At 41.4% G+C, this 15,164-nt stretch overlaps 1 protein-coding gene across 7 annotated transcripts in view; it reads left to right on the top strand.

Annotated features, from left to right (window-relative positions):
- Nucleotides 1-15,164, top strand: part of LOC311583559 (uncharacterized protein) — an 88,515-nt gene that overhangs the window by 41,900 nt on the left and 31,451 nt on the right. For 2 of the 7 annotated variants that reach the window (XR_014774570.1, XR_014774572.1), the window contains exon 1: nucleotides 6,445-6,533. The exons of 4 other annotated variants lie outside the window; for them this stretch is intronic. The gene's annotated coding sequence lies outside the window, so the exon portion shown is untranslated. Of the gene's footprint in view, nucleotides 1-6,330; nucleotides 6,403-6,444; nucleotides 6,534-15,164 lie in introns of those variants that run through there. One more of the 7 variants, XR_014774573.1, reaches the window with a different exon arrangement.

Raw genomic sequence — 15,164 nt, 5'->3', positions numbered from 1 at the left:
TCAGAATGTTCAGTCCTAAAGGGACTGAACAAACACACACACACACACACACACACACACACACACACACACACACACATACACACACGCCCTTCCAAGTCTCAGAGATTATTTTAGAAAATGGGAAAATGGGGTGGAAAGAGTATAAGAGCCAACAATAGCAGATGACTATAAAGAAACATTTTGTCTCCTGGACACAGCAGGGCAGCTGCACATATGCACTCACCACAGTTGTAACAACATGCATAAAATCTATGCAAGCCCAAGCCAGATGAAATCCCACTATGGAGAGGACAGTTTGACACATACTCCCAAACCTAGCTGTGGTAATATTGGCAGTTGTTAACTGCTGAGAGAGGGGAGACAGTTTGCTCTGAGACTAGGCCCTGATACAAAAACTATACTCCAGTGGAAGACCACATTTTCCAGAGTATTTAAGGAGTTCGCCTTTGTCTTTTTGGGTTTAGTTTTATAAGTGGTGGGAAGGGAAGACGGGGTAGACCTGCAAAGAGTTGGGAAAGGTCACTAAACATTATCAAGAGGTTGAATGTAGCAATGAAGGAACTAATAATTTTTAAATATTGATAGTCTCTACAGAGCATAATCCTGCCTTCCTGTACTTGAAACAAAATATAAATACAATAATAATTCTTACTTTATGATGTTGATGCAAATATGGAGATGAACATGAACATCAGCACATAAGGATTGTAGAATTGCCTGAGTGACTTTTTGTTCTGCCTGCATGTAGACATGCTGGTCAGAAGAGGGCACCAGATCTCACTGTAGATGGTTGTGAGCCACCATGTGGTTGCTGGGAACTGAACTCAAGACCTTTGGAAGAGCAGCCAGTGCTCTTAACCTCTGAGCCATCTCTCCAGCCCCCTGAGTGACGTTTTATCATAATGCTAAACAATATTTGCCATGACAGTTTATGTAGCTAGAACTTTTAAGATTGATAGTAAAGGTCTGGTTCCACAAAGGACTGGGTTTGCAGAGATAGTAGTTTTCAGAACTACAAATTGTATTCTTACAGGAATATTTATCTGAAACATCTTATCACCTAGGTGTGGTGAAACCTTAAGATGTTTTTAGTTATAAATTTGTTTAAAAGTTGCCATTTGTAGCAGAAAATGATAACATAGTATAATTTTTAAATAAGTAAATATTTATTTATTTTATGTGTACGGGTGTTTATCTGTCATTTTGTCACAAACTAGAAACACCTGGAATTATCAACTGAGCAATTGCATCCATCTGATCTGTGGGCATAGCTATGGGGGCTTTTTCTTTATTTAAAAATATTTTAAGTGTATGGATATTTTGTCTGCATGTATGTCTGCGCATCTCATGCATACAATTCCCGCTGAGGCCAGAAAAGGGTGTTGGATCCCCTGGAACTGGAGTTATACCAAGGATTGTGAACTGCCATCTGAGTACTGGGGAACTGAACCCAGGTACTCTGGAAGAGCAGCCAGGGCTCTTAACCACAAGCCTGTCTCTCCAGCTCCCACGTGATATAATTTAATAGAAAAGTGACATTTTATGTATTCTTCTTTATAAGAATTCTACAAGTTTATAATTGCAACCTAAATTTTATAAAATCTTAATGTTAAAAATAATGTCTTGCAATAAGTTCTGCAGGATCTGTATTTCTTCTCCTGTTAGATGACATGTCCTCTTTAACAAAGAGCCTTCTGTCTCAGGTTATATTGGTCATATTCTCTCACAGTGTCAATTTCTATACATTATTGGGTGTGCCAACATGTCTGTTGGTGTCTATGTTCATCCATTGCTTACCTGGAGCAAAAAAAAAAAAAATCAAATGCCTTCAAGTGCTTGAAGCCACGTTACTGTTTAAAAGCAAATACCCAGCATTAAATCAGAAGGCATAATCTTTAGAAAGGTGAATATTGAATAAGAATAGAACTGTTATTCTTGACCACTGACCCAGTTTGGGTTTTGTTGCTGTAATAAACACTGTGACACACAATAACCTAGGTGACAAAGGGGTTTATTTGACTTGCACTTATATGTAGCATAACATTACAGCTGGAACTCAAGCAGTGGTCTGAGGACAGAGACCATGGAGGAATGCTGCTTACTGGTTTCCTTTAAGTTCTTTTACAATTTAAAGCCAGGTGCCAATGGGTAGCACCTTCCACAATGGGCTTGGCCCTTCTCCATCAATTAGCAATCAAGAGCCTCCCCCTCCCCCCCGGGGGTGAAGCAATAACTCTGAAGTTAAAAAGCACTGGCTTCTCCTCCAGAGGACCCAGATTTGATTCCCAGCACCCACATGCTTACAACCACCTGTCACTCAAGTTCCGGAGGATCCAACACCCTCTTCTGGCCTCTGCAGGAATTGTATGCAATGAGATGCACAGACATACATGCAGACAAAATATCCATACATATAAAAAAATTTTAAAGAAAGAAATGCCCACACAGCTATGCCCACAGATCTGATGGATGCAATTGCTCAGTTGATAATTCCAGGTGTTTCTAGTTTGTGACAAATTGACCAATAAACTAACCAGTACAATCACCCATAGAAAAAGTAATGCTCCTTTCTAATTTCATTTACTTCTCCCCATCCCTCTCAGACAGCAGGCATGGGCTTCAGGATAAAATATCAAGGCTCTGCTCACCTGTCTGTCGTCTCTATTTCTTCATCCAGCATTTCTCCTTGCATTCTGCCATCCACTATGATGAGCAAGAATTTAATACTTACATTCTAATTTTAAGTCAAATTCTGTTAGCATCTTTTCATCATATACCCTCAGGTTATCTTCTGCGTGTGTTTGTGATTTTCTTTCTCAAACTGGGCATGATGGTGCACATCTTTAATTCCAACACTTGGGAGGCAGAAACCAAAAGATCACTGCAAATTCAGGGCCAGCCTGGGCAACACAGCAAAAAAAAAAAAAAGGAAATGAATGAGTCTTTTCTTATATAGACTTCTACACTTATCAGAAATTCAATGTATAAAAATTGAACTAAGGAAGTGCTTTAGTATTCAAAAGAAATACATGGTTACACTTACTCTAAGGAGACGGTGGTTTGGACCAGGATTTTCTTATGCAATTTACTTTTGCTATCCATCATGCTGTTCTTTGTGACTGTCACCCATCAGACATACTTAAGTGTTTTGGTATCATCAGTCTTGCTCTTTAATCACTCTCAAATGTTCTAAGAGGTGGGGCTGCTCTTTCGGTAGCAGTGAAATAAAAGCCTGCAGTTTACAGAAAGAATACAAATAGTGGTGTGTTTTCACCCCATTGCTGGCCTTTTTCTGATTTTAAGAAGGGACCATAAAAAAGCTCATTCTTAGAAAAAGCCTTGGGACATGAAAACATTTGAAAGAACTTCAAATCTCATATTACGTAGTGATGAATATGCAATAAAAGCCCATAGCAGAATGAAATAGCATCTATGCTTTGTTTCAAAAGTCTTACTAAAAGTAGTCCACACTGCTACAGTCTCTTGACTAGTGCATAAATGGATCATTTCTTTAGCCTGAATGCTCAGATAATAGGAGGCAGGGAAGAAGAACGAGGCTTGATTATTTCTGATTGACTGTATGGGTTGTTGTTGTTGTTGTTGTTGTTGTTGTTGTTGTTGTTGTTGGGTTTGGTTTTTTCATTGTCTGTTTTTGGTTTTTCGAGACAGGGTTTCTCTGTGTAGCCTTGGCTGTCCTGGACTCACTTTGTAGACCAGGCTGGCCTTGAACTCACAGCGGTCCACCTACCTCTGCCTCCCAAGTGCTCTGTCTCTCTCCTCACCCTTTTCCTCATCCTTGTTCTCATCCTTGCCCTCCTGGTCCTCCTCCTCCTCCCCGTCCTCCTCCTCCCTCCTTATCCCTCTTCTCCACCTCCTCCCCTGCCTCCTCTTTCTTCTTCCTGGATACCATGAAGTAAGCTCATGTGTTCCACCATGTGCTTCCCACTGTGATGTTCTGCTCATCTTGGGCTCTGTTGTGTAGCAATTTCCTCCACTATCAAACACTCTACCTTGGAAAGAAACTCATTAAGACACATACTATTCTTTTTTTTTTTTTTTGACACATACTATTCTAAAGCAAAGTGAAATAGTCCATCTTTCATGAAAGCCCCTTAAAATCAGGGTTGTTAACAACTCAATAGCTTCAGAAAGTCCATAAAACTCATCAGATTCACTAGATTCTTCCATCTCCAAGCTTATTATATGAGCAGTAAGAACTACTGAGAAATCTCTAAGACTAGCAGCCTAGAAGAGGATAAGACAAGCTGAGCTGCCTGGAAGAGGCATACCCCAGGCTGTTGACCTGCTGCAAGATGTGCACTGACCTCCAAGTTTCCAGATTTTTGTGATCTATCACTTAGGCTGGGGTGAACTTTGGTAATAAAATTGTCTTTGAATCATTTCTGTTCATGCAACTAACCCTCATCCATGTTTCTGTAAGTAAACCAAAGAAAATCCACTGATTTACCAAATGGTGACTTTGAGCTACTCAAAGTGTGGTGTTCCATGTGTGATGTGAATGGATATTGTTCATGTCTATCCTGGAATAAGGCCACATCACAAAGGCAAGAGAGGTAGGCATACATAGACTGAAATCTAAGAAACCATCATCCAAAGTAAACATGTTTTCATGTACAATGACTAATTTCATGTATTTTGTCACAGATATGAAAAGATAACTTGATCAAGTCCTTTAGAAACCAACCTTCCACCTCCAGCTGAGCAGTAGTGCTACACACCTTTAATTAGCACTTAAGAGGCAGAAACAAGTCAGCCTATCTACAGAGCAAGTTCTAAGACAGCCAGGATTAAATAGAGAGACCCTGTCTCAGAAAAAAATTTTTAAAAAAACAAAAACAAAAATAGAAAAGTAAAAGAACCCCATCCCCAGGCTGATACTATATAAACACTCAACAAAAATCACTCACTCTATGTAACTCAAAAATGGCCAAAGGGCACTTCATAAACAACAAGAGATGCAACTCTAACTGAGCCCTATCACACATAGGATTAGAACTTAGAATCTTTTATGCCAGAAACCAGGAATAAGACCTAAGTACATCATTTGCTAATATTATGATAATGCTGATCCTTTCCGAGCTGACCTTTCTAGTTTCTTCCTTTCCTTAACAGTCAGTTAGAAGAGCCACACCCAAGTCACTAAGATGTCAACTGAAAAGTAATCCTTTATATTTAAAAATTGAATATGTGACCTGGGTGTGGTGGTACACTCCTTAAAGCCCAGCACTCAAGGAGGCAAAGGCGGGCAGATCTCTGTGGGTTCAAGCCCAGCCTGGTCTACGAAGTAAGTCCAAGGACAGCCAGTGCTACACAGAGAAACCCTGTCTCAGGGATGGGGCGTGAGGACTGAATACAAGGTGCCTTTCATGTAGCAACAGACTGTATTACACTCTTTCTTCTTGTTCTTTGATCCTGAGCATCAATTATCATGAAACATAATTCTCTGTGATGCTTAACTTTCTGAAAAGTAATATGTGTGTCTAAATAACCCTATAAATTTAGTTCAAGGGGGTCAAAGACCCCTGCAATATTCCAAGGAGGATGAAGGCACAAGTGTGGATGCAGAAGACCATGCCCGGCATGCAGTCTTCTTTTCTACAATCCTCTGCACCTCCTGTGCCTACACGCAACATGGTTTTCACCTACCTGAGTTCCCTGGGATGAGGCTGTGAGACAACCGCTCCTTAGTCTTCTAACATGCTAGCACTTAGGTAAGCTTGTTATTATCTTCCCAGTGACCTTCATCTCACAAGTAGGGAGCAGCTGGATGTGGGGCCAGGATCAACATGTGACAAGATCAAACATGAATAAAATCCTGTCACAGAGTCTTTGACAAAGCGAAAGATCAAAAGAAATTACCTTAGCAATGATGGTACCTTTAATTTTACTCAGTGAACATCATTACTCACTAACCAGGCAACATTTTTGAGGGCCTCAACTTGATTGGAAAGCTACAACTATAAGATACTTGATCCTCTCTGTGACATACAGATATGCTCCAGAGATTCCAGTCCTGGGGAGCTGGAGTTGTACCCACTTCTGTCCTATGAATGTATCCACTCAAGTCTCTCACACACACATGCTCTTAATCATATCTGATTGACCACTATCTTCTACACACTCATACCTTCCACAAAAGAATGGTGGAAATATCAAAAATAAAATATATCTTGGGGGGCTAGAGAGATGACTCAGAAGTTAAGAGCACTGTCTGCTCTTCCAGAGGTCCTGAGTTCAATTCCTAGCAACCACATGGTGGCTCACAACCATCTATAATGAGAGCTGATGCCTTCTTCTGGTGTGCAGGTGTACCTGTAGACAGAGCACTGTATACATAATAAATAAGCAAATCTGAAGGAGGAGGAAGAGGGGGGGAGGAGAAGGAGGAGGAGGAGGAAGAAGAGAAGGAGGAGGAAGAAGAGGAGGAGGAGGAGGAGGAGGAGGAGGAGGAAGAAGAAGAAGAAGAAGAAGAAGAAGAAGAAGAAGAAGAAATATCTTTAAGTGCAGAGGTAAGTAAGTCTCAAGTTTAAAGTAAATAGTGTCTTTCTAAATTGAAAGGGAAAAAAAGCATGGTATCTTAGTTAGGATTTCTATTGTTATGATAAAACACCATGACTGAAAGCAACTTGAGGATGAAAGAGAACACTTCAGCTTACAGTGTCACATCTCAGGAAGTCTGCACAGGCACTCAAGGCAGAAACTGATGCAGAGGCCATGGATGAGTACTGCCTCCTGGCTTTCTCCCTATGACTTACTCAGCCTGCTTTGTTATACAACCCAAGACCAGCATCCCAGGAAGACAGAGGCAGGGGGATCTCGTGGTCCGTTCTTAGCAAGTTACTGCGCAGCCAGAACTACATAGAGAGACCTTGTCCTTTAAATGTTTTAAAGTCTCTCTGTCTCCCTTGGTGTGTTTTGGTTACCTTGGCTGAGAATCAAGTGGTCATAAATATGCTGATTTATATGTAGTTCTGCAGTCTACTCCTTTTGCTTTTGCCCCTTTTATGCTGACATCATGCCATTTTCATTACTGTAGCTTTGCAGTGTAACTTGGTTTTCCTCAGGTTGTTCTTCCTCAGAATTGGTCTTCTTGGATGAACCCTGTATCTTCTCTTTGTTGGGAGCTGCTTGAAGGGTTTCCTCCACCAGAACGGGTCAGTGGCCACAGCTTAAAAACTGCAACTTCCATTGTGTCTCCTCAGCCTGCAGCTGGGTCACATGTTTTCTCATGTTTATTAATACATGACTATGTCATTTCTAGAATAAGACAGATGACATCATCATATACAATTGTTATAGTACTATTGAATTTAGTTCGACAGTGTTCCACCAAGAAATCCAGATGAGACTTGATAGGCTGAGGTCAGATGTTAGAGGAGAATAAAACTGGCTTTATACAGTAAGTCCATAAGCATACTTTCTTTTTCTATTTTTGGAGTAGTTTGAAGAGCATTTGTGAAGTTATTCTATAAAGATCTGATTTTTAAAATCCATAGCAAATCTGCCTGCATTGGGATTCTTTCATTGGGAGACCTCTTAATGCTGCGACAATTTCATAGTTGGGTTCAGATTTTATACATCTTCCTTGTTCCATTTTGGTAGGGGTCCTATGTATCTAGAAAAAAATCATTTTTTATAGTTTTTCTAACTTATGGGTGTATATGTTTTCAAAATATTCCTTAATACACTTAGAATTGCAGTAGCAAGTCATGTGATATTCCTTTCTTCATCTCAGAGTTTATTAATTTGGTTCATCCTTCATTTGCTTGGTCTAAGGGTTATCAATTCTGTTAATCTCTTCGAATAACTATTTCCCTGCTTGATTGTATTGCTCTGGTAGACTTGATTTCATTAATCTCAGCTCTGATTTTTCCTCTGTCCTTCTGATGCTTTTCACTTTGGCTTGTGAGTTCATTTTGTCTATGATCTCAAACATAGCGCTAGCCTAAGTGTCCCTGCTTTTGTTTCTACTTTCATGTAAGCGCTCACAGCTATAAAAATTCCTACTAGAACAGATTTGACTTTATCCCAGAAAGTCACATAACTTTCATTTCTGTTTTCATTTGATTTTTATAAATGTTTTAATTTTCCCCTGGATTCTTTAATTGCCCACTAATCTTTGCAGTATATTGCTCAGTCGCCATGTGTCTGCAAGGCTGTTTTGATTTCTCTTGCTGGTCATTTCCACTTCCATTCTGACAAGGTGCAGAAAATTCTTTAGTTTTTGTGTTTAGTAAGGTCAGTTTATGGCCTAAAATACAATGTGGGGAATCGTTCCATGTGTGCTCTGCAGTTTATATTGCTCACTGGATGTGTTTAGTCCATTTGATGTGTAGTGTTGATTTGTTGTTGTTGTTGTTGTTGTTATTGTTGTTGTTGTTCAAATGATCTATCTATTGTGAAACTGCAGCATTGAAGTCACCCACTGTTATTGCAGTAGAGGTTGCTTATTTCTTTTTGCCTAGTAAGAATTGTTTTATGAAATTGGGTACACTAAAATATTGGACATAGACATAATTCCATTTCCTTTCATTTTTCATTAAATATTCTTTTTTAATCATTACATATTCTTATGTATTCTTTTCTTATCAATATGTATGCAGTGGCCTTCTTGTCTCTTTTAGTTTTGGCTTTAAGTCAGTTTTGTCAGATATTAATATAGATACATACCTTGCTAACTTTCTGATTCTGCTTGAATATTATTCTATCCTGTCTCTTTCGGTCTGTGCATGCCTTTTCTAGCTTGTATGTTTCTCAAACACAGCAAATAGTTGTATGTTGCTTTATAATCCACTCAACCAATCTAATTTTATATTTTTGGTTTTTCATGGAATCTGCTGTTATGCTGGTAGAATGCCCATTGCATGTGAATTGGGGTTTTTCTCCTGTAAGATGTAATACTTCTTCTTTGTTTTGTACCTTGATATTTTAACTGTAACATCACAGAGAGGTTCTTTCTGGCAATGTCTATTTGAGAATCAGGGTGACGCCTATAGATTTTGTTCATTTCTCCACAAGACTTGTGGATTTTTTTTTCTATCTATATTTCACTGAGTAAATTTTCTCTGTCTTTTCTTTATACTCTGTTACTTTCTTATGGACAAAAAATATAAAGATCTTTTATTTGTGTGTCTTAGAAGGCTTACATTTTTGTTTGCTTTTGGGGGGAGAGGTTGGGTTTTTGTTTATTTGGTTAGTTTTTTTGGGGGGGTTGGGGTTATGGGTTTTTGTTTTGGTTTGGTTTGGTTTGGTTTGGTTGGTTGGTTGGGTTTGTTTATTTGTTTGTTTGTTTGTTTTTGGTTTTTCGAGACAAGGTTTCTCTGTGGAGCCCAGGCTGTCTTGGATTAACTCTCTAGACCAGGCTGACCTTGAACTCACAGAGACCTGCCTGCCTCTGCCTCCCAAGCATGAGGATTAAAGGTATGTGCCACCCACCTGGACATTTTTTGTTTATAGTTTTTTTACTAATGTCTGAATGTTCAGATTTATCCATTTTATCGTCAAACACTGAAATCCTTGCTTATACTTGGTCTAGATCATTGAACTAGATCACTCATACCTGATTTGTACTGTACAGTTGGTTTTCCTGGAGTTCTCTGAGCTTTTAAAAAAAAATCATTCCTTGATTTTTAGAATTTATTTTATTTTTGTAATAGGGTGCCTGTGGGTGTGTCTATGGATGTACATGCATGTGAGTTTGGGTGCCCACAGAGACACAAAAAGCATATGAGATCCCCTTGAGCTGTAGTTACAGGCAGTTGTGAGTTGCCAGATATGTGTACTAAGACCCAAACAATGTCCTTCGCAAGAGCAGCTAGCTCTCCTAAGTGCTGAGCCGTGAGCTGCATACATAAATGGCCCACCTTTGAGTTCTTTTTCTATCTTTCCAACCTCTGCAGCAATGGTGTGCTTTGTCCTTTAAAATTGTTTGTATTTCTATGGTTACAGAAATCTGTTGAATAGATCTCTCTCTCTCTCTCTTTCTCTCTCTCTCTCTCTCTCTCTCTCTCTCTCTCTCTCTCTCTCTTTCTCTCTCTCTTTCTCTCTTTCTTTCTCTCTCTCTCTCTCTCTCTCTCTCTCTCTCTCTCTCTCTCTCCTCTTCCTCTGGTTTTTATGTAAAAACCTCTTAAACAAAAAGTCTTCTCTCAGCAATGTGCCCTTGGAAGTAAGATTATTAGAAATGCTGAACATAGGCCCAGTTGGGTTTTTATATTATGGTTTCTTTGTCATTTCTTTAGTGACGAATGGTGTGTTGTAGCAGTGAACAGTGATTGGAACATGAAAGTCCAGCTTTCTCTAGAGGTCTCATAACTGAGGGACTTCTAATCTTTCAGAAATGTTGTAGACAGAGGACTGTGTGGGATATATACCCGGTGTGACTATTCCTCTAATCTTGGCAGCAAGGTCCAGTTGGAAAGAGTGTGAGGACAATCTGTGCTGTACTCCAGGAACTTTTTGTCACTTATCTTTCTTGGTGACATACAGATGAGTGTCCGGAAGTGGGTCCTTGGGATTTCACTAGCTGCATCTGCTTTTTTTTTTTTTTTTTTTTTTTTTTTTGGTCATTGGCTTGGGACTTTTAATCTTTCTTACTCCTTGAGTTGTTCATTGAAACTTGAATAGGAGCAGGTTTTATCTAGAACAGCATGAACTGACTTGAAGCTACCCTGGGAGGACTTCTCAGAGGTGCAGCATCTACATAGGATTGTGAAGTGCCATATGCAATCTCCAGCATACGTAAAAAGTATAAAAATAAATAACAGCCACAAATAGCAGTGATGAGGTGATAAAAACAAACGCAATATACTCTCTACAACCCTAACAACAGAACTGTCATAAATATGTATGTTACATATTATATATAAGGAATATCAAAAGCAAAGGAGAAATGGAAATCACTTAGAATAGAATTTTCAAGAAGAAAAGAGAAAAGAGAAAAGATGGAATGGAATTATGAAAGGTTGTAATCAGGGACAGAATTATGGTAAGGGAAGAAGAAAGAATAACAAAAAAGAAAGAAAGAAAGAGTAGAAAATATAAACACACTGTTGCTGGCTGGTGTTCATGTCAACTTGACATAAGTAGTGTTTTCTGGAACGAAGGAATCTTAATCAAGAATACACCTCTATCAGAGTGCCCTGTAGATGAGTGAGGCATTTTCTTGAATGATGATTGGTGTGGAAAGGCCCAGCTCACTGTGGCCAGGACCATCCCTTGTGGTCCTAGGCTCTATGCAAGCCAGAGGGAGCAAGCCAGTAAGCAGCACCTTTCCAGCTCTCCTGTTTTAGACTTCCTCAGTAACAGAATGTAATGTGTGAGGCAAACAAACCCTTCCCTCCCCAAGCTACCTCTGATCGTGATGTTTTAACACAGCGATAGAAACCCTAAGATATACCCTATTCAGTTAGCGAAAAGGGGGAGGTCTTGATTTTTTTTAAAAAGTGAAAAACAGTGATTATTTACACTGAGGTAGTTGTGCTGGCAAAGTACTGACCACAGCCACTCTTTAGTTTCCTTCTGTCTTCTTGAGCTGTGGGCCACTAGATCAGGGACTAAGTATGATCATGTGTGTGTGTGTGTGTGTGTGTGTGTGTGTGTGTGTGTGTTGCCGGATGGTCACAATTGGTGAGATCTGGAGCTGATTGAAATGGCTTCCAACTACCCTTATCTAGTACTGGTAGCTTAGAACCCAAGTTCCCTGAGCTGAACTTTACAATAGACAGTAAACATCAAGTTCTGCTGCACATTCGGGTCCCAAGCATCCCTGTAAAACCCACAGAGAGTGCTGGATGGCAAGAGGTACTGTGTGAAAAGGCACAAGAGGTTCCACTATTTTCGCTAACCTTGGCCATGGTTTTATTTCGCCTAGTCTCTGCATCTAATCTGCACATGGCTGCTTAGTTAGCTGGCTGTTGAAGAACCAGTCTTGAACAGAAAGCATCTACTATATCCAGTGTCTCTGACCCAAATGATACCATACAGATTTTTCTTTTGTTTATTTTTTATTTTTATTAATTTATTCTTGTTACATCTCAATGGTTATCCCATCCCTTGTACCCTCCCATTCTTCCCTCCCTCCCATTTCCCTCTTATTCCCCTCCCCTATGACTGTTCCTGAGGGGGATTACCTCCCCCTGTATATGTTCATAGGGTATCAAGTCTCTTCTTGGTAACCTGCTGTCCTTCCTCTGAGTGCTACCAGGTCAAGTGCAAAGGCAGCCAAACAGATTTTTCAATGAGTTTCATTCAGTGTCTTCTGCCAAGGCCACATTAGGCCACCAAACTGGTGCTAGTAAGGGCAGAGGGGAAATACTTGCTGTGAGTGGGGCAAGGGGAAAGGACACTGTAGAGACACTGCTCACAGCAACAAACAGGGGCAGCACCTCCACGGGACTCCCCTTTGCACTGAGAAATGCAAATCACTTCTCAAATGCCTGCAGGGCACAAGTGACAGATCAGCTGAGTTCAGCTTGCCTTTCTGTTCTCTGCCTCTTTCTGTACCTATTTAGTCCCTGTATCTCCCCTTTGCTTTTCCTCCCCCCCCCCCCTTTCCCCTCTGCGCAGCAAGGCTGCTGAGAGCTCCAGGCTGAGGTGTGTTTTTCTCTTGCCCTCTGTTTCACTACAAAGAGTCTTTCTAAGTGCATTCCCTCAGTCAAACAACGAGAAGCTGATTCCTGGCGATTTCAGTTCTGAGCTACTGAGAGGCTAATAAATACTGCTTGCTTCTAATCCACCATCTTGGCACTCACTGGGATGCATTTTTAAAGGGCACAAAAAGCACACTTATGGATATGCACCATAAAAAAATAGTCTTTCACCCATATTGGCATTAACAAGTAAATCAAAAGTCAAAATCCCAGTTTCTGAACCAAAGCAACATTCTTATCTCCCAAGGATTTGCTTTGTAGCTCTCAGCCCACAGATACATTGTGACAAAGACAGGAAGCTATTGCTATGATCCAGAAACACATCTGTTCTTTCACGGCACTCTGTGCCTGTGGGTGTGCATGAGTGTGTGTGCATGTGTGTACATGAGTGTGTGCATGCATGTGCATGTGTGTGCATGTGTGTGCATGAATATGTGCATGTATGTGCGTGTGTGTGCATGAGTGTGTGTATACAGGGGCTGAGTGTGCACAAAGATGCATCAGCAAAATTTAAATCTTGTAGATAAAAGAAGATTCCTTTGTAGCTTTTTGGGTGTTTTTATTTTCTCTTTGCTACTCTGAGAGAGTCCTGTCTCTTAACAATATCTTCCCTGGCTCAGCTCAGCTTCTCCAGGCTCAACTGTCACCAATGGCTTCCCTGGCTCTACTCAATCTCCCTCAGCCTCTGCTGGCTTTTTATATCATCTCCTGTTCCCAGAAGTCCAAGAGCCATCTGACACTGCAAAGCATAGGGTCCTTTAAAGGGCGAGGAACACAAAATAAACCACACTACATTTCCTTCCATTTGTTTTGGCTACTAATTATACAGTTTCAAACCTGCTTTCTTTCCAAAGTGTTTTCCAGGGTCCTTGAGTGTCTGACGTGATGTTGCTGTTATTGTTGTTGTTGTTGTTGTTGTTGTTGTTGTTGTTGTTGTTTTCTCAGGAGCACATCCACACTGGGATAAAAACCTAACAGCGATGCTTCGTTCCTGTAACTTGGGAGCCAATTCTTGAACCTTTATGTTCCTGAACTGTCTTCTCTTCTAGCATCAGAGTGCTTGCCGAGGAGAAAGTTTGGTATTCTCAACCTAAACAATCCTTAGTTTTTTTCTTTATTACATTTATTTATTTATTTGTGTGCTTCTCAGAGTAGACAAGTTAGGGTGCTGTTGTGTGTGGGGGGGTACTTTTGCGTGCTATAGAGCATGTGTAGGGGGTGGAGTTCTCTCCTACCATGAGAGGGGTCTCAGGATTGAGCCCAGGTCACCAGGCTTGGTGGCAAGTGCCTTACGTGCTGAGCCATCTCAACAGCCCTAAAACAACCTTGTGCCTTAAATCTAGTGACAAAATATCACTGAAAACTTGATTCTGTTCACCCAAGAACTAAAGTCGATGGAAGGCAGTGGAAGGTTCTAAGAAGAGAGGAAAGCTGAAGGAATGGCAAGAGTGTGCTGAATGGCAAAAATGGAGGGCCATGGTGGCTGACCCATGTTCCTCTTCCAGCCGGTCATGGCCCCCTGTTTGTTAAACATAAACACGATATGTTCGCCTAAGTCATTTAACGAAAGGTAGCACGTCTTCAATAGTAGAACTACTTCCTGCTCTCTTGCACTATAGGAAAGGTTACGTTCTGCCTGAAGAAACGGGGTTGGCACTTTGTGTACAGCTTTGGGCTGAGCACTCAACCTCCAAGTTCCAGTTCCCTCACTTGCAAAATAAAAAGCACTGTCCTGTGGATTGGTGGGCAGGGTCACTGTCCTGTGGATTGGTGGGCAGTGTCACTGTCCTGTGGATTGGTGGCCAGGGCCACTGTCCTGTGGATTGGTGGCCAGGGTCACTGTCCTGTGGATTGGTGGGCAGGGTCACTGTCCTGTGGATTGGTGGGCAGTGTCACTGTCCTGTGGATTGGTGGCCAGGGTCACTGTCCTGTGGATTGGTGGGCAGGGTCACTGTCCTGTGGCTTGGTGGGCAGTGTCACTATCCTGTGGATTGGTGGCCAGGGACACTGTCCTGTGGATTGGTGGACAGGGTCACTGTCCTGTGGATTGGTGGGCAGGGTCACTGTCCTGTGGCTTGGTGGGCAGTGTCACTATCCTGTGGATTGGTGGGCAGTGTCACTGTCCTGTGGCTTGGTGGGCAGTGTCACTATCCTGTGGCTTGGTGGGCAGTGTCACTGTCCTGTGGATTGGTGGACAGGGTCACTGTCCTGTGGATTGGTGGGCAGGGTCACTGTCCTGTGGCTTGGTGGGCAGTGTCACTATCCTGTGGATTGGTGGCCAGGGACACTGTCCTGTGGATTGGTGGACAGGGTCACTGTCCTGTGGATTGGTGGGCAGGGTCACTGTCCTGTGGCTTGGTGGGCAGTGTCACTATCCTGTGGATTGGTGGGCAGTGTCACTGTCCTGTGGCTTGGTGGGCAGTGTCACTATCCTGTGGATTGGTGGGCAGTGTCACTGTCCTGTGGATTGGTGGACAGGGTCACTGTCCTGTG

This window comes from Acomys minous (genome assembly GCF_964271855.1).
Source record: "Acomys minous genome assembly, chromosome: 14".
NCBI lineage: Eukaryota > Metazoa > Chordata > Mammalia > Rodentia > Muridae > Acomys > Acomys minous.
Note: the sequence above shows the minus strand (reverse complement) of the source record. Positions and strands in the feature narration are given on the sequence as shown.